Source organism: Monodon monoceros, unplaced genomic scaffold (genome assembly GCF_005190385.1).
Source record: "Monodon monoceros isolate NGI ecotype Baffin Bay Population unplaced genomic scaffold, NGI_Narwhal_1 Super_Scaffold_1, whole genome shotgun sequence".
In the NCBI taxonomy this organism is placed as follows: domain Eukaryota; kingdom Metazoa; phylum Chordata; class Mammalia; order Artiodactyla; family Monodontidae; genus Monodon; species Monodon monoceros.
Window position 1 is genome coordinate 64,566,544 of NW_021703765.1, and position 20,059 is coordinate 64,586,602.

At 37.0% G+C, this 20,059-nt stretch overlaps 1 protein-coding gene across 6 annotated transcripts in view; it reads right to left on the minus strand.

Moving 5' to 3' along the window:
- The window catches only part of MTMR3 (myotubularin related protein 3), a 131,940-nt gene that overhangs the window by 56,736 nt on the left and 55,145 nt on the right, over nucleotides 1–20,059 (minus strand). For 5 of the 6 annotated variants that reach the window (XR_003795277.1, XM_029233876.1, XM_029233852.1 and 2 more), the window contains exon 2: nucleotides 2,134–2,186. The gene's annotated coding sequence lies outside the window, so the exon portion shown is untranslated. Of the gene's footprint in view, nucleotides 1–2,133; nucleotides 2,187–12,575; nucleotides 12,659–20,059 lie in introns of those variants that run through there. The other variant, XM_029233860.1, reaches the window with a different exon arrangement.

Sequence of the window (20,059 nt, forward strand, 5' to 3'; positions counted from 1 at the left end):
TATTAATTCCAATAATATGTTTCCTGGTATCAAAATTAATTTAATAATCTAACATCAGGCTTCCCTGGTGGCGCGGTGGTTAAGAATCCACCTGCCAATGCAAGGGACATGGGTTCCAGCCCTGGTCCGGGAAGATCCCACATGCCATGGAGCAACTAAGCCCGTGCGCCACAACTACTGAGCCCGGGTGCCTAGAACCGGTGCTCCGCAACAAGAGAAGCCACCGAAATGAGAAGCCTGCACACTGCAACAAAGAGTAGCCCCCGCCTAACAGAACTAAAGAAAGCCTGTGCACAGCAACGAAGACCCACCCAACGCAGCCAAAAATAAATAAATTTTTAAAAAATTAAACACTGAAGAGTCAAGTAATACGTTAGGATTACATTTCCTCTCCAAAGGTCTAATATGCACCCTGCTAGGCCAAATGAAGGGTAAAATTCTTATTTGAAGCAAAGTCAAATGATTTCTCTTTTCTTAATGTATGTATGAGAATTTGACAGTTGGAATCTGCAGGCTTCACTGGTCTCCAGTGTCAGTCTCAGAATGTGACTTCTGAGAAATCTTTACCGAAGTAAGACATTTATCTTCCTACTTAACATGGAATCTCATTCTTTCAGGCACCTGTTAACAAGAAATTACTCAATTCCTTAATCAGTAACTAAAACTCACACTTGCCAACAATAACTCAGCCAAGTGAGATACTGAGCAACTTGGACTACAAGGACACATTATATGTACTATATAAATCCTTCCTATATAGAAAGGAAAAAACCAGTACCCTGAAAAAAAAAAAAAAAAAAAAAAACAGTACCCTGAATCAACAAGATAACTAATCTCTACTAGAACAAAAGAATCTAATTCTTCTCTACTAGAATAAAAGAATCTAATTCTTCTCCCTTATTCTTAACCAAACACACACAACAAAAACAAAAATCCTAATTAAAATGAAATTATACTGAGAAGACACTAGTATCCCAGGACTCAGGGAACGTTTGTGTGATCTGAAAATTCAAACATGAAGATAGTTCTTGCCTTCAAGATGTTCACAATCCTGTGGGGTGACAAACATAACTAATAAGGCAGAGTGTGATAACAGATGTAGAAATATAATATCATGGGGATGCAAAAGACAGAGAAATGGACTCTGAACTGGGCACTCAAGTAAGGCTTTGTGGAACACTCGCACTTTTAATGGCTGAACCAGACAGATTTTGAGACAAAGTGGGTAAAGGAACAGCACAAGCAAAGAATACCAGCACAAGCAAATATCTTGCCAAAAAAAAGGCAAGATATTGGACAGTATTTGAGGGACAGTAAGTAGGTCAGGTTGGCTACAGCAAAAGACTTTCTAGATATATGGAGGAAGTGAGTGCCTAGTTGCAGGTGCTTAAAGCTCACTTATAAAGAGCTTAAAATGCCATGCTAAGGAGCTTGATCCTTAATCTGGAGGCAATGCCAAGCTAAAGGTTCTGGAACAAGGGAATGATTTGGATCCAGAAACTTAAAACCAAAACAGCAACTTCTCTTTTCAATAAACTTAGATAATAATTTCCTCCATTAAACAGATGGCAGAAAAAAGAGGCAGTAATAAAGACTTAGGTAATAACAGATCCATAAAGGTCTATGAAAAAAAGGACAGGACAGGGGTTAACATCCACACTGGGGGCAGGACTAACAAATTTTTTAGAAGTTATTTTCTAGTTGAACGTCACATTAGTACCACTAATGCTAGTAATGAGGCCTCGATTTTCACACAAATTTAACAATTTAAGAAAACTCAAAATAAGAACCAAGTTTCAATTTAAAAGAACATCATGTTAAGAACTATTTTAAACAAAAGATTAGGGCCACAACTCATTTAATCTCAACTTAAATACAAGTTTCTAGGCACAGTATATTATACTATGGCACAATTATATATGGGAAAAGTAATCTGGCTTGAGTCCTAATGGGAAAAAAAAACCAAACCACCAAATATTGAGATTTAACATTAAAGTGAACATACAAGGGTTCACCTAAATAATTATGTCCACAGACAAAACAGGCCCCCAAAATTCATCTATAAATTACCTTTTGCTGCCTCAGAACAGCAGAGAGTATAGTAGGGGGCAGGAGGTAGGGGGACAAACTTACCAAATGAAGTTTGTCCCAAGAACTTTTTCTACTGGAACGTTTCACAAGAAAATCTGCAAAAGAAAAACCAGTAGTTTTACAATGACAAATATCCTAAGTATCAAGTTAAGCCACTTAGATCTCCCCACAAGACTTTTCTCTACAAGTTAGAATGCGATGACAATACATTATTTTTTAAATTGTTACAATGTGAACTATTTAGTCAACCACAGGTTTTAGAATGTTTAATTGTGCAAAACGGGCCAAGTCAGGCCTTAGCATACTTTTAGAAACTACAGAACTGCACAGATAGAACTTTCCAAGAACCTATAAATACTCCTCTTTAAGAGTTTTTCTCTATCAATCTAGCATCATTTCTGATGGCTTCTCAGGTAAACCTTTGCCACTAAAGGAACAAGTACTTTAAACAACTAAGAAGATCACAGGAAATCTAGGTTTGGTCTTGGTAGTTTAATTTGTACACATAATTGGCTTCTATCAAGGGGTCTTTTTTGTGTAAGAAAAAAATCAGAGAGGCAGGAGTATAGTCTAAACACAAAGAATTCTTGTCACAACTAGGCAACAATCTGATCTTTAGAGATAAAAGACCTTATCAACCTGATTCCTTTGTAAAGACTTCTCTCAGTATTGGCAGGCAACTCATCCTTTTGAGCTGTTTATGTGACATAAAGTCACATATATGAACAGGACTGCACAAAATATCAAAGTCCTAAAATTAAAGAGTCAGTCAACATATCACATTATTGCCATAACCTCTGGAACCATTTTTTAAACAAGTAAGAACCATATAAGAGGAGGCTAAACATGTAATAATAAAGTGTTTTAACCACTTTACAAGTAATTATTTTTGTCTCCCAGTAACTTTTAATTTAAATTTTGTAAAAGTTAATTTTAGTTTAATACAGGCTGGGCTGTACTGACCACATGCTGTATGGGAAAGGAACTAAGGCTACTCATAACTTGCAACTTCAGATACAAATCGTATTAGTATCAAGATTGGTCCTGTTAAGTTGTTTAAGGAGGTACAACACAGTATAGCAGGAAAGTTCAGGGGTTTTAAATCTGTAAGAACTTTTCTTTCTAGAGTATAATTTTTGCTGAGTATTTGAAACCTGAAATACAAGTTACAAGTTTTTTTCATTTTTCCTTTATACTATAGTAAGGTTATTGATTTTTTAAAAACTACATCTGTAGGTACATTATATCATCTATGAATTTTATTTAGGATAATAAGAAAACATTTGTTTAAAAGAACAGATGCTGGGTCTCTTTGTCCTTAGCTATTAAAAAAAAAAAAAACCAGATAAAACAATATATATGAAGGCACATTCCACTTAAGTATTAAATGCAAAAAATGATGAGACATAGTTCATTGTAACCCAAGAAGTATCAGAGTACTACAAGGTTAACTGTCCAATGACATGCAAGTACTTAGAGTTAAGAGGAGAGACAACCCAGGGAAGTTTCACAGGAGGTGGAAAACTTCAACTTGAGTCCTACAGATTAGGTGGAATTTAAATAAAGAGAAAGAGGGGATGGAAGCCAAGTAAGGATGGCTATTAATGCCACAGTGGGAAGAAAGCACATTTTTGAGAAATAAAGAATAGGTCAGAATACCAATCATGTTCAGGAAAATAAGACTAAAAAGACAGGACACACTGTGGGCCTTGAATGCCAAGCTAAGGAATCTAGATTTCATTCGATGGCACTAAACCAAAAGCTTTATGAGCAGGATAATAACAACATGAAAATGGTAGTATTAAAAAGCAGCAAGTAGGATGGTTTGGAGGGGAAAAGTCACTTGGGATGTTCCTAGACTAGTAGTGCAGGTATGAACTGCTAAGGGCCCAATATCTCAACCATAGTAAAAATGCAGAAGACACCAAAATGAGTGAAAGCATTAATTGCCTGAGCTTGGTAGTTGATTAGGAATGGAAAAAAGGGGGCAGACCATGTTGTCAAAGGTAACTGCAAAATTCTAAGGCCTGTGGTGAGTAGAAAAAGAATGGTATTGTTAAGAAATGAAGGGTAGATTCCAAGGAAGCAACACCAGATATGATACCCTGACTTTAAAGGTGGCCTCCCAAGTACATGTATGTCCAGCCAGTAATAAGGGGTGAAATGGGATTAAATTCAAGAGACAGGTTAAGTCTAGGGGTAAGAATGAATTGATGGTGTTACATTTACTTCAAAGAAATCACTACATCTAGTACAAGGATCATTTGACATGTTTAGAAATTACTTGGTAATTTATTCTGTCAAAGATATTAAGTCCATTAATACAAAAGTGTTTGTGTATAGTTTCCACAGGTGTAAAGCTCCAAGGCATGGACCAAACAACAGGAAGATTCAACAAAAATGTTCAGGCAGGTCTGCTTCAATGCCAGCAATGACTCCTCTTAACCACAACCAAACATCTACTTGGTTGGAAACAAGTATGCCATTGTGAAACACTGCCAACAAAATTTTAAAACCTGCCTATGCCTCTTAGGACTATTTGCCAGATAAAGGCCATGTAGAAGTAAGTCTGAAATAAGCTCTTTGGTGCCACCAGCTACCTTCTCATGAAGCCAGATGATATTCTGTGATACCAGTCATGTACACCTCAGAGCAGGAACAGTTATGTTTGGGTGACCTTGAACGGTCATATATTTGAAGAGGTAGAATGTAAAGTGGTTACGTTAAATCTAAGCAATTACCTAAAGTGTCTAGTAACATGGGATTCTTAAACACATAAAGCACTAATGAACAGCCAGCCAGGGCAGCTGTGTGGGGCAAGGGTTAACTATGGTCACCCTTAAGTTCCATCTGGGGGATAGTGTTAAAAGAAAAGAAAAAGAATTTGCAGTTATCCGAAAAAGGTAAATTTTTTTACAATCATGTATTATACTATGGATAGAATTTTATCTATTTCAAGAGGAAACCCTAAAGAGAATAAAAATATACTTGATTATTAAATACTAAAATACTAGATATTACTGTGCAGCTGCAAAGCACAGTCCATGTCTTTCTGGAAGACAATGAGATACTGATTAAGAAGAAGAGCATGGAGGCCCTGAGAAGGCTAATAAGGAATGGACACCTACATGGAATAGTTTGTTATCATGTGTATGCCACCTACCAGATCAGCTTCAACAAAGAGGCACACCAATTTGGGCCATTTATATAATAAATGAATCCAAACTACAAAAACTAATTAGGTCAAACCAAATTCACAAGGAAAAACTCAAGAGGCTCAGGCCAGGCCTCCTAAAAATGTGTGTGTGTGTGTGTGTGTGTGTGTGTGTGCGGGGGGGGGGGGGGGGGGGGGGGGGGGGGGGGGGGGGGGGGGGGGGGTGTCCAGGGTGGGGAAGGGTGGCTAAAGCAGCACTTTTTTGCCTAGGGTACATTTTAACTTCAAAAGAACAATGAAGTTTTTGTTTGTTTTTTAACATCTTTATTGGAGCATAATTGCTTTACAATGGTGTGTTAGTTTCTGCAAAGCGAATCAGCTATACATATACATATATCCCCATATCCCCTCCCTCTTGCGTCTCCCTCCCACACTCCCTATCCCACCCCATGAAGTATTTTTTTACAGCCCTGTCTCACTTTCAAATGCAGGAATGATTGAGGGTTCAAAACTTTAAGAAGGCAACACTGAGTAATTTTAAAGGAATCTTTTATTTTCACTGTATGTGAAAGAAATGGCTTTTCTTGCACATGCACTGCATAGTAAGAAACACTGACAGCAAAACTTGAGTGTGGCGGTCATAAAGTAATTCAGAGATGTTAAATTTTAAGAAGTGACTTTACAACTGCTACTACTTTGGGCAGCTTCTTAGTGCTTCCTCATTTATGCCTAGTAACTTTTCGGATATCCGATGGATGATATGACCTTCCCAAACTAGGATTCTATGGCATGTTGGGGAGATTATTCCATGGTGGGGAGATGATTTAATCACTAGTATTACCCAAAACCCAAGCATTTAGCAACTGAGTAAAACTACTGTGGTTTGGTCTTACTCCCTGTACAGGAGCCCAAACCTCAAGTTTTCTAAACTTCTGCTGCTGAAGTCAACTATAAATGAAAATAAAAACCGAGAGACAGTTCAAAAAGTATGGCTATATAGCTGATTCACTTTGTTATAAAGCAGAAACACACCACTGTAAAGCAATTATACTCCAATAAAGATGTTAAAAAATAAAAGTATGGCTGAATGCTCTCAGTTGGACTTTTCCCCCCTCTACTTATTAGGACCATGTTTCAAAAAAAAAAAAAGTAAAAAGAAACTAAATACAAAATTGAGTCAGTGTCCTGGAAAACTCAGTGAGTTTTCCAAACACGGTAATTTATTTAAAAAAAAAAAACTTTTAAAAAGATGCCACATGTCTTTTCTACCTCTTTTGAAAACACTAAGTAAGGTCTGTGTGTTTTCAGGGATACAGACGCAAATTCATGGTCAGAGTACTGCATTCCTCTGCCAGCTGTAGGACACAGATAAGCAGCTAAAATATTATCATTTCCTAAGCAAAAAACAACCATCTTCTTGAAAAACAAAAATCCAGTAGGTTGTCAGAAACGGTCAGATGAACTCCATGTTATAATCAAATTTCTGTATCAAAGAGTCTTTTACTAGCAGTAAGTCTCTTGAACCAGCAACATTAATGATAATGTTCACTCTAACAAGTAAAATTCTGTTTCAATAGATAATGACCAAAGATCAATCTTGAATAATTCTGTGACTACATTAGTGGTACAGAGTGTGGTTCATTCTATGAGGAGTTTTTTTTGGTTTGTTTTGTTTTAATGTGGGAGAAGTTCTGAATACATTCCTCAAAGGAGTATCTGCAATAGACAGAATTTCAAACAGTTGGTTAGTGATCAATACTTAAGATCATTTGTCTTCATTTAAGTGGCTGAAATACTGACAGCTGCTTTTCCAAATGGGACCCAAAAATGTGAGAAGTCAAAAGCAAAGAAACTGTGCTCTAGAATTTTTAGACATTAAGATCTGACTGTACTTCAGGTGCACCTTTTTGCTTTTCACATCTCAAGTGGGCAAAAGGAAGCCCATGACCATGTTCTCAGAAAAGATCAGCTGTGATCAAACGAACTTTATCGAATTTGATTTGTACCTTTTAAAATCACTTATTTTACAAGTGTTTCCCTTTTAAACTTAATCCTTATACAAAAGGGGGGCGGGGGAGCAAATATCATACATGATGTCTTAGTGAAGACATTTTCTGGTGGTGACCAGAAAAGATTAAAACCGAAGATATAATACAATCTGCTAAAAAGGGTAAAAATAATTTCAAAAAAGGTTTTTTTTTAATGTTTTGACTTGCTCTTTATAATCACTTCTATAAAGAAATTTATTCACGGGACTTCCCTGCTGGCGCAGTGGATAAGACTCCGCGCTCCCAAAGCCAGGGGCCTGGGTTCAATCCCTGGTCAGGGAACTAGATCCCACATGCATGCCACAACAAAGAGTTCACATGCCCCAACTAAGGAGCCCGCCTGCCACAACTAAAGAGCCCATGTGCTGCAACTAAGGAGCCAGCAAGCCACAACTAAGACCCGGTGCAACCAAATAAATAAATACTATTTTTTAAAAAAGAAAACATTCACTTCATACTACTAACTCAGATATATTAAATCATTAATGGGATTATAAGGAATTTCTGTAATTTGTAGCATTATTTTCTGACTCTATATCCTCCATGAAAAGTCACAAGGCAGGTATCATTTTACTACTGAAATTAAGGATTTTAAATCTAATTTTATAAGGCAGCATTTAGATTCACCATGGTAAATGAAGAAATGTTCCCTATCTCCTAAGAAAAAAAACTCTTAACAGAAACCAAATACTTAAGTCTCGGTTATCGAGATAGAAAATCCAGGCATTCAAAGCACTAGAAATTAATTAAATTAAAAGCCAAGCAGGATCATTTCATCTAAGTGCCAGAGGTAGTTCAATATTTATAACTGCTATGGAAAGATCAGAAAGACTAGCCCCAGTGTTGGAAAAATGTTTCCTGACTTTTGCTTCTTTGACTAATTCCAAGGTCTACTGTTGGGAAATTAAGAGAAGGCAAATTTTTGCATGCTCATTAATGTCCTGCCACTTGCTCTCAGTTAACCTCTGATGAAGAGGAAAGAAGTAATTTTGTTTCCCCCTCCTTCCTCCCCTGCACTGTCCCAAATCAAAGTTCTCAAGGGCAATGCATAGGTCAAATGTTCTATTTTTAAAAAAAGAAAGGTTCCTAATCAGGAAGTATATACCTCTTCATGGAAACTTAAATTTTCCTAATTATAATCCTGTAATGACTTCTGCCTCTCTTAAAAAATCATGATTATCTCAACATGAGACTGCAGACTCTGTCCATGCCTCCTACTGTTCGAAGAATAAAATTATAACTGCATTTTCTTGGACAAAACACTTAAATGACCAATCCCTATGAAGATGAGCAGTTTTACAATAGGTTCTCAAAACGTTTTTTAATAAGGCTTAAATTATGAGCTCCTATTTCTTATGTACTCAGAAAAAGAAATCAGTGAGGTAGCAAAGACCAAAAACTTATTTTTGTTAAAGACAACTAAAAAAATGTAAAATTCAATAACACCAATGTCATTTTGAAATCTGCAAATTTACAGCGTTTATTCTAATATGCTTTGCTTCTGCATCCTGCCCTAGAGTGGCAAAAACAGACTCTCTAAACCCCACCCTTTTTATACCAACCCTCCGCCCTCACTGCTGGAAGAGAGGTTTGTTTTCTAGAAAGACAAGCAACTTAGTTTGAAGGTCTACTTACCATAGGAAGTCAAAAGTATGCCCACGTATAAATGACATGGTTTTCCTATTATGCCTAGGTACTTGGGATATTCAACACCAATTCTAGGAAAAATCTGGAATTAAACTACACTCAAAAAATAGCTATCAGTATTCCAAACCTAGCTAATCTGCATACTGCTTATCAGTTTTTTAATAATATATGGAATGTTAATGTTTCTCTACCCATCTGTAAACAGATTCTTCAGAAAAATTCTGGTTCACTCCACTTAGTTTTATGCAGAGTAACTGGCATCAAAATGGACAAGGACCAGAAAGCTGAAGGAAAATGCAAATCCATCCTTTAAGCGTAAAACTTAACAATGAAGAGAAGAAATGGATTTACATTTTTAACTGCTGTCATCTCAATTATAAACTGTCCAACTCCAACTAGCCAATAGGTATATTCAGAAAAGAGAAACAAAATTCCAATAGTAGAGGCTATATGTGCAACAAAAAGAATCCACTCTTCTTCCTGCTGGCCTAGTTAAAATTTGTATTCTGGCAATTAGGTAGGGGGCTACTCATATTTTTGAAAAACAAGCCAATAAAAACCCAATAACCTCCTCAATTCTCAATTATTAAATAGCCAAAAGACCAGAAATCGTCTTGACCAGAACACCATCTTCTTAAGAATCCTTTTAAGACCAATACAATTCAACAGATCCCCAGAAAGAGACCCACCCTTTTAAACTAGTAATATTTATCTCATGTAAACAGAGGGAAACATGTAACTGCCATCAAAATATACACAGGGGGGCTTCCCTGGTGGCGCAGTGGTTGAGACTCCGCCTGCCGATGCAGGGTACACGGGTTCGTGCCCCGGTCCGGGAAGATCCCACATGCCATGGAGCGGCTGGGCCCGTGAGCCATGGCCACTGAGCCTGCGCGTCCGGAGCCTGTGCTCTGCAACGGGAGAGGCCACAACAGTGAGAGGCCCACGTACCGCAAAAAAATATATATATATACACAGGAAGAAAAAATTTTCAGCTAAAGTCAAAAAGTAGAATTCACGAACATGCTTTACTTAAAAGGAGGGCAAAAGTCCTAAGCTAATAAGAAATAAAGTCTTATTAAGAGGGTTCTCCTTTGTCCTTAAATAACTGCACTTAAATTAACCACTCTGAAAACCTCAAGACAAGTCATAGGTTCAAACTGAAGACAAAAACCAAAGCTTGAATTTTAAAAATTCTTAAGCTATCAATTTGCTTAATCCATTAATCAGAAAAGGAAGGGGGCGGGAGCTTTTTTAAAAAACATGCTGGCTAAATTACTTATATTCATAGTAAGCACATTAAAATATAGGTAAGGGACTTCCCTGGTGGCGCAGTGGTTAAGAATCTGCCTACCAATGCAGGGGACACGGGTTCGAGCCCTGGTCCGGGAAGATCCCACCTTCCGCGGAGCAACTAAGCCCGTGCGCCACAACTGCTGAACCTGCGCTCTAGAGCCCGTGCTCCGCAACAAGAGAAGCCACCGCAATTAGAAGCCCGCGCGCCGCAACAAAGAGTAGCCGCCCCTGCTCTCCGCAACTAGAGAAAAGCCCACATGCAGCAACAAAGACCCAACACAGCCAAATAAATAAATTTATTTATTTAATAAATACATAAATAAAAATAAAATATAGGTAAAATATTCTCTAAAACAAGATGAAAAACTGCTCAAACATACAGCCTAATATCAACCTATTCTAAACATATTGAGTATTCTAAATATATTGTTTATACATCAAAAAACTTAAGTACTAGGACTTCCCTGGTGGTCCAGTGGTTAGGACTCCAAGCTTCCACTGCAGGGAACAGGAGTTTGATCCCTGGTCAGGAACTAAGATCATGCATGTGGCGCGGTGCGGCCCAAAAAAAAAAAAAAAAAAATCCACACAGACAAGTGACCGGAATTCTCAAGTTTCCAATAAGCATGTGAACATAACTACTAAGAATAATACCACACTTTCAAGGTCAATCTGAGCCACTCATGTTTCTTGCATTTTCCAACATGAAAATAGTTTGTCAAAGAAACTGAAGTCTAAAAGAGGTGTAAGGAATAATGCATTTACCCAAGCTCTCTGGTAAACATCAGGCCTATGAATGGACAAACACATTCTGTATTCTGTTTTTAGTCAGGACACACATATGCTAAAATGCAAAGAAATATAAAAACCTTGGGAAGAGTTTACACTTTCTACTGATTTACTCTTCAACATCTAACCTAAAACCTATATTCTACAACATATAGGTATTTTTTCAATTGTTTCCATGGTATGGTATACATACCATTGGTGATATTTGAGAGGATTTAAATGTAACACAAAGGCCTTTAAAAAACAAAACTATATACTTATGCTAATGAGCACTGGAAAAAACATTCTGCATTCTATTGACTCTGAGATGCCACCGAAGTCAAGGCACACCATTAAATTTACACATCACCAAGAAAGAAAAAAACTTGATTTTAAGATGCATTATCATTTGGTATACAGATACTGCAAAAAATCGTGTAGGTAATATATTAATGAGAGGTTTGGGTTATACTGCACTATATGATAATACAAATCCTTCATAAGACAAACTGCTACCTGTCTTTCCTCGGGCTGCTTTATTCTCTCATTTTGCTTAATAAGACCTATTTTTCCAATCCATTAAAAGTCTGAAACCATTCAAAGCAGGCCTGAGCAGGGCCATAAACAACAACATCCAGTCCTCCCCCACAGAAATGATAGCCTCTCTCAAGGTTTCTGCTACTACTACGTGAGAGCTCCCACAGCTTCCCCAATCCTGACTGCTATTGCTGGCACAGGAGCAGAATAGCAGATCTCCTCTGGACTGTCAATGAAGCACCTCCAACTCTACATATTCCAAACAGAAGCCATCACTGGCCTCCCTTCCCTTCCCCCACCATATCTTCTTTCTTAATATTCCATTGGGAATCTTGGTCAGCCTAGGTCTTCAAGACTGGAAACCATCTGACACTCTTTCCAATAACAAAATCTGACACCATCTCCCACTGCTTTCTTTGAAATGCTCAATTTCCATCTTTCCATTCCATGCCACCAGGGCCACCACCACTGGTCTAGCAAACCGGTTCTCAAACATTTGCTGAATTCAATTTATTTAGACCTTATTACCTATGAAACAAAATAACCAGTTACAACTGAACTTAGAACTGATTCTGGTCAATTCCTCTTTGAACATCACCTGGCATATCGATCCTGTCAACAGACATTTCCATAAAACGTCCCTGCTCAAAAAAGATATGCCCTATGGCGTATATGTCCAGAATGAACGACCTGAGGCTTCTTTAAAATTTTTCATGCATGAGCATTTGTCACTGCTACTACCTCTGCCTGATTTACTCATACCGCCTAATCCATTTGGATAAATCCAACATATCCTTCAATACTTGGCTTGAAAACATTAATTTCACTGTGAAAACTTTCCCTTCAGAGTTCACTGTGCAGTTTCAATACAGCTCTATTTTGTAACACTTACTACATGTCATTATAATTACTTACATTTCTAACTGTCTAGACCGTGATTATCTATATAGGTCATTTTCCCACTCAACACTCAACATCTGAACCCAAGGGCCTTACCACTACCGCTTGACAAGAGGCATTACGATACAGCTTACTAGGTAAGAGCACAGGTTCTGCAATCAGACTGTTCTGGATGTGAATTTTGGCTCCAAACTGAGTGAAATTCCCAAAGTGATACAGTCTTCTCATCTGTAAAATGGAGATAACATTAATAGTTTTCTAATCAATGTTCAATGAATACTAATTCTGATGAGGACAAGAAACATGCTCAATAACTGTTTTCTAGATTTAAAAAACAAGCATAATTTAGGTCAATACAAGAAATTAACCAGAGCCTCCTATTACCTACCCACTGAATAAATGTTTCAAGCACACCCATTCCCATTTAAAATCTCTATATTCTAGTTCTTACCATAAATCCAACATTTCTACTTGCCTTTCTTCATACAGAATAAACCCTTGGGATTGAAAGATGTATAAGTTTCCATTATTCATTAAAAACTTTCAAAGTCCAAAATTTTAAAAAGTAATGTGATTTTGCTGAAGCAAAAATTTTAGTCGTAGGCATTTGAGGCTAACCAAGAAGAAATCACTTAACTGAGCCAAGCAGTGTTAACCATTATTCTCTACACATTCTCAATTCTCAGGATACTATCATAGTACTTGTCAAGATCTAAACATACCTCTCAACAAGACCTCCCCAAAACGAGGACCTTCCTTCTTAATGACAAGGTCTCCCCCACATGAAAATCTTATTCTTCCCTCTAGGACATTCTGTGTCCATTCCAAATGCCTTGCCATTGCTTATGTTATTTCCTATACCCAGACTGGCCCTTTCTCCACCAACCAGATCCCTAGAGCTCCTCTAGTATTCCAAACCACTAAACTTTCACTGCATTTTTGCAAGTACACATGATTTAACATTTATTCTCTTTTACTTAGGTCTACTTCTCTCCCTCCCCTCTCTCACCCTCCTCCTTTTCCCTTTTTTCCTCTCGCTCTCTCTCAAACACACAGAGGCAAGTTCCCTCAAGAGGTACTCAAAATGTTTTGATCAATGAAATTTCTCTCCTTAAGAGGTTTTTTTGAGGTACAATTTATAATATGTTTCAGATGTACAACATAGTGATTCACAACTTTTAAAGGTTATACTCCATTTATAATTATAAAATATTGGCTATATTCCCTGTCTTGTACAATATATCCTTGTATCTTTATTTATTTCATGCTTAGTAGTTTCTCCCTCTTTGTCCCCTACCCCTAACTTGCCCCTCTCCCCACTGGTAACCACTAGTTTGTTCTCTGTATCTGTGAGTCTGTTTCTTTTTTGTTATATTCACTAGTATGTTTTATTTTTTAGATTCCACATATAAATGACATCATACAGTATTTGTCTGACATTTCACTAAGCACAATACCCTCCAAGTCTATCCATGTTGCTGCAAATGGCAAGATTTCATTCTTTTATATGGCTGAGTAGTATTCCATTGTGTATATACACATCATCCTTATCTATTCATCTATTGATGGGTGCTTAGGTTGCTTCCATATCTTGGTTACGGTAAATAATGCTGTTATGAACACTGGGGTGCATATATCTTTTTGAATTAATGTTTTCATTTTCTTCAGATATGTACCCAAGCTTAAGAGTTTTGAGATATCATAAAAGTTTTTCTCATAAGCAATTAAAGATAACTGGAAGAGAGGTTATAGGTGATAATTCTCATTACAATCATGGGAAAACTGGAGTGCTTTCTACTTTCACGTTCCAGTATTACACTAAAAATAGATAATATGTGACCAGAAAACTGTAACTATAGTTTCACTAACATGTAAAAACTTCTTGAAGCAAACAGGAACTTGATAACTGTAATAACTGATATTATAGTTAATACAGCATTCTATTAACAGAATGCTGCTTTTGTGTAAAATGAGGGTCATTTTTGTCAAGCTAGAAATACTGCTTCAAAACAAAGATATGGAATACAAAAGTGACAGCAAGAAAGAGGTGGTCTTAATCCTCTTTGATCTCTTTGAGGCCATCATATAAAAGTAGGAATTCTTGATCAAGCCACTTCTAAAGCGTCCTTTTTATGTCCCATTCTTTGTGTAATAATTTTGCTTCTACCTCCAAAACTGGACTCCTCCTCTTTCCTTTTCTCAACCTTCCTTGAATTAACAAAGGTGAAATAAAGCAGTTTCTTCCAATTTGAAGCCAAGATAATTTTTCAGTCATATACATTTAATGCTTTTTATAACTGGCAAAGAACCTGAATAGTACTACATCCACATGAATAGCTGACTCTACAGCATCAAAAAATATGGAAATACTCTTTGGCATGCTGCATAGGAAGAACAAGTCCAAATTATTTTTAATAATTTTTTGAGTAACAGCAAGAACAGGGAGAGAAAACAGTCAAACGAAACAAGTATAATCTCCTATTAATGAGTCAAATGTGGCCAGCTGTCAAGCTTGTTTTATTAGCAGTTAACTTTTATTGAGCATTTCCCTCTGTCAGGCACTGTTTTAAAAGTATTATGTATACTAACTCAATTAACCCCACAATAATTTTATAAAGTAGTAACCATTATTGTTACCATTTACAGTTGAAAAAAGATATACAAACAAGTAACTTTCCTAAACTTATACCAGCTAAGTGGAGAAGCCAGAATTCAAACCTAGGCATTCTGGCTCCACAGTTTACATTATAAGCATCTATACCACACTGCCTCTCCATTAAATAAGTTCGCTAATACAGTAAAACTTGATGCTAACTTTACTGCTCATAAAGAGTATCCAAGTAAGGAACCCCTGTAATATTGAGCATGTTTATTTCTTACATACTTACTACATGTTCAACTATATTTTTCAGAGAACAGTACAGGTTTTATTCAATTTCATTCTCCCACAAATCTAGAGATTTTCATCAGTGTTTTATTATCCACTGTCTAAAGTACACTATTTGACACATGTTCCTTAAAATCTTTACAACATCTTCTCACTTGTCAAGATAATTCTGAACTCTAATTCTATCCTCCAAGGAGCTTACAAGTCATCTGTGAACTTAATAAGCATACTCTCCATTTGATCTCTATCACTAGTAAGAACCCTATATGGTAAGTAAACAGCCCAATCCGAACCCCGTTATAAAAAAAAAATTTGTTCTCTCTTCTGACAGCAAACCACCAGTAACAATAAATATGACCCTCCAAATCTGTTTTGCACCATTTAGCAATAAGACATATTTTCATCCCATATGGATGAAGGTGCCACCAGGGATAATTAAAAGTTTTCCTAGAGTTAAAATATATCGGCACTTCCCTGGTGGTGCAGTGGTTAAGAATTCCCCTGCCAATGCAGGGGACACGGGTTTGAGCCCTGGTCCGGGAAGATCCCACATGCCACGGAGCAACTAAGCCTGTGCACCACAACTACTGAGCCTGTGAGCCACAGGTACTGAAGCCCGCACGCCTAGAGCCCGTGCTCCACAACAAAGAAAAGCCACCACAATGAGAAGCCCATGCACCTCAACAAAGAGTAGCCCCAATCGCTGCAACTAGAGAAAGCCCATGCGCGGAGCAACGAAGACCCAACGCAGCCGAAAATAAATAAATTTTTTTTAAAAAGGTAAAAATATCAGTTGCTTGCCTCTGTTCCACAGACCTGCCTCCATAAGAATATTACTTTGTAGAACAAATTGTCTTTCAAAACTATGCAGTTTATTGTTTCATCACCTTTAAAGTCTTCACAAATTTTCTAGATTATTCCAAGATTTTGTTTAGCTTTATTAAGGTATAGTTGAAATATAACAAAGTACAAATTTAAGGTAGTTTTTTCAGGGTTATTTTTACTGTGGTACAAAATATATAATATTTACAATTTTAACCATTTTAAGTGTACAATCCAATGGCCTTAAGTATATCATACTGTTGTGCAATCACCACCACTACCCATTTCCAGAACTTTTTCATCATCCCAAACTTCGTTTTTAAGGCCAAATATACTTCATTGTATGTACAGTAGATCCTACATATTCTCAAGTTCCCCTCAGCATATTCAACAAACTGCAGATCAAAAATATTCAGGTGGGGCTTCCCTGGTGGCGCAGTGGTTGAGAGTCCGCCTGCCGATGCAGGGGACGCGGGTTCGTGCCCCGGTCCGGGAAGATCCCACATGCCGCGGAGCGGCTGGGCCCGTGAGCCGTGGCCGCTGAGCCTGCGCGTCCGGAGCCTGTGCTCCGCAACGGGAGAGGTCGCAATAGTGAGAGGCCCGCGTACCGCAAAAATTAAAAAATAACAAAATAAATAAATAAAATTTAGGTGGAAAAAAATCCAGGAAGTTCCATAAAGCAAAAAAATTTGCGCCTGCCAGAAACTATACAGCATTTACATTGTATTTACATAGCATTTACATTATATATATTAGGTGTTACAAGTAATCGAGAAGCAATTTAAACCATACCAGAGGATGTGTGTATGTTATACGCAAATACTATGCCAAATACTATGCCATTTTATACAAGGGATTTCAGCATCCTTGGATTTTTGTATTCACCACAGGGTCCTGGAACCAATCCCCCATGGATACCGAGGGATGACTGTATGTACCACATTTTGTTTATACATTCATCCACTGATGTACATTTAGGTTGTTGCTACCTTTTGGCTACTGTGAATAGTGCTATGAACACTGATGTACAAATCTGTTAAGAGTCCCTGGTTTCACTTCTTTTGGCTAGATACCCAAGGAATGGAATTGTTGGATCACATGGTAATTCTATGTTTAATTTTTTAAGGAACCACCACATTGTTTTCCACAGCAGTTGTACCATTTTACATTCCTATCAGCAATACACCAGGATTCTAATTTCTCCATATCCTCATCAACACTGTTCCACTTTTTGACAATAGCCATCCTAATGGGTGTGAAGTGGTATCCCGTGGTTTTGACTCGCAGTTCCCTAATGATCAGTGATACTAATCCTCTTTTCACGTGCTTACTGGCCATCTGTATAACTTATTTGAAGAAATGTCTATTCAAGTCCTTTGCCCATTTTTAGTTGGGTTGTTTTTTTGGTGTTGCATTGTGGTTCTTTATATATTCTAGATATTAATCCTTTATCAGACATGACTTGCAAATATTTTCTGTCATTCTTTGGGTTGCCTTTCACTCTCTTGATGGTGTATTCTATTTCTTTCTTCTATTGCCTGTGTTTTTGATGTCATATCCAAGAAATCAGTGCCAAATGCAACGTCATGAAATTTTTCCCCTACATTTTCTTCTAAGAGTGTTATAGTTTTAGCTCTTAGGTCTCTGATCCTCAATTACCCAGATAATTTTAAAGCACAAATAATCATGTTTTCAAATCCATAAAACTTTTTTCAAGTTTAAGTATTAGGTGAGACTTAATAGAATCTATACGCTATAGAAATAGTCACAGATATACAAGATGTGAATTTACACCCTGTTTACAATTTTTAAACAACTGGAAATAGGTAAACTGATATACCCATACAATGGAATATTATGCCCTTCTAAGCATAGGAGTTGGGTGAGTAACCCAGGTTAACCAAGTCATAGCCTATTCCCTGAACCACATGAACCAAGGGGGAACCAATGAGAATCCTTCTCTTCTACTAGAGTCAGTCCCCTCACTGTGTACCAAGTCACCCTGGGCCTACCACAGCAAGTTCACAGGGTCCCTACAGGACTGTTTTTAGTTTTTAAGGGAAATGGCAATAACTGACATCTAGTGGACCACACAAACGACTATCTGAGGTCATTCATAATTTCAACATTAACTCACAAAACATTCCTTTCAGTGACATTTCTTTAAGCAGCAGGAGTTTTAGCAGCTGCTATGATAAAAAGCAAGCACCATGTTAACAATCAGTGTGGAACAGGAAACAGAGGTGTAATGTCTGATCTGATTCTAAGGCTTGAGAATCTGTGCAGTATCTAACATGCATATATATGGAAATTAAAATGTTCTCTTTCAAATTGCATGTATCAACTTTTCAAATAATTAAATTGTTAGGAAATAAATACTTAGGATGTTTGGCCCTAACCACTTTATAAATGGAACTGTTATTTTTTTGGCCTCTGGGCACCATGGAAAATATTACTGAGACACTTAGAAGACACTCTGGACTGTGCAGCTATGAACCAGGAGAAACCTGAGAGGATCCCACACCAATGCCCAGAGAGATGCAAAGCTAGAATACTTGAGACACTCTACCCCCACTTCCAGTCCTCAAAGTCCCCAAGCTGCCTGCCACAGTTCTTCAATTATGTGAGCCACTCCAGTGTTCCGCCAATAAAGCCACCCCTTCTCTTGTTGTTTATTTAAGCTCTAATTCAGTTTCTATCACCAGCAACCCAGAGTCCTGATAACAAAATCATGTGATTCAAACATTCAGCCTTATTTCCTTAGTAAAATCATAATTGAATAATGTATATCAGAGTTTTTTTTTTACATAGTTAGGGCATTACTTTAACTCAAATATAAATCATTCTGTTTACTGTTTCTTGTATCAACTGAACAAAGGATACTATTAGACACTGCATGCTAAAATTTAGTTTTAAAGTTTTATAGATTTCTTGACAAAAATACTCATTTGAATTAATTTTCCACATGATAATATAAACCATACCATGTTTTTTCTTTCACACTAACATTAGAAATTTAAAAATTTCTAAGTAATCAAACTATTATACTCAAATTACAGCTTTAAAGAATAAATAAAACATTCAGTTTATGAATATTAAAAGTCAAATATTTTCTTAATAATTAATTCATTTCCAGAAATAAATTAATGTAGAGCTTATATTTACTTTATGGTGAGATCTGCTTTTAATATAAATCAAAGACAGCAGTGATTTCAGCAATGAGGACAATTTACACTTCATTCATTGTAACTGAGATAAAAGTAAATATTTCAAAAGTGAGAAAAGCTTAAATCAGAACTATACCAATTAAAAATGGCAATTACAAAAAAAAACCAAACGGCAATTACAGCTAATTTTTATGTTCTGTGATAAAGCACTTATATAGACCTACTGCAAATAAAGTTTTATCAGAAAGAAAAATAACTAATCAGCTGACTAACATTCAACAGTTCTACTACTAATGGAGTATTCTGCCTTTGTCACACTAGCTAAAAATCCTAACAATGAACTTGCTCCTCAATGAACGTCACTTTACTACCACCACCTAAAGAAAACAATCTACCATCTTGTTTCCCCAGAATAACTTGCTAAAACTGAAGACAGACTGAGCTGTACTGTCCCAGCAGCCCCCAAATTTAAAAATCCAACTACAAGGGAATTCCCTGGTGGTCCAGTGGTTAGGACTCAGCACTTTCGCTGTGGTGGCCTGGGATCAATCCCTGGTTGGGGAACTAAGATCCCTCAAGCCACTCGGCTCAGCCAAAAAAAAAATCCAACTAAATACTGTTAGAAACACACAACTGAAAATTTAAGGAAACAAAAAAATTGGAAAACAGATTATGAAGAAACATGTCAAGCAAGTATTAACAAAGGAAAAACTGGTTTGGCTATACTTATACAAAAAAAGGA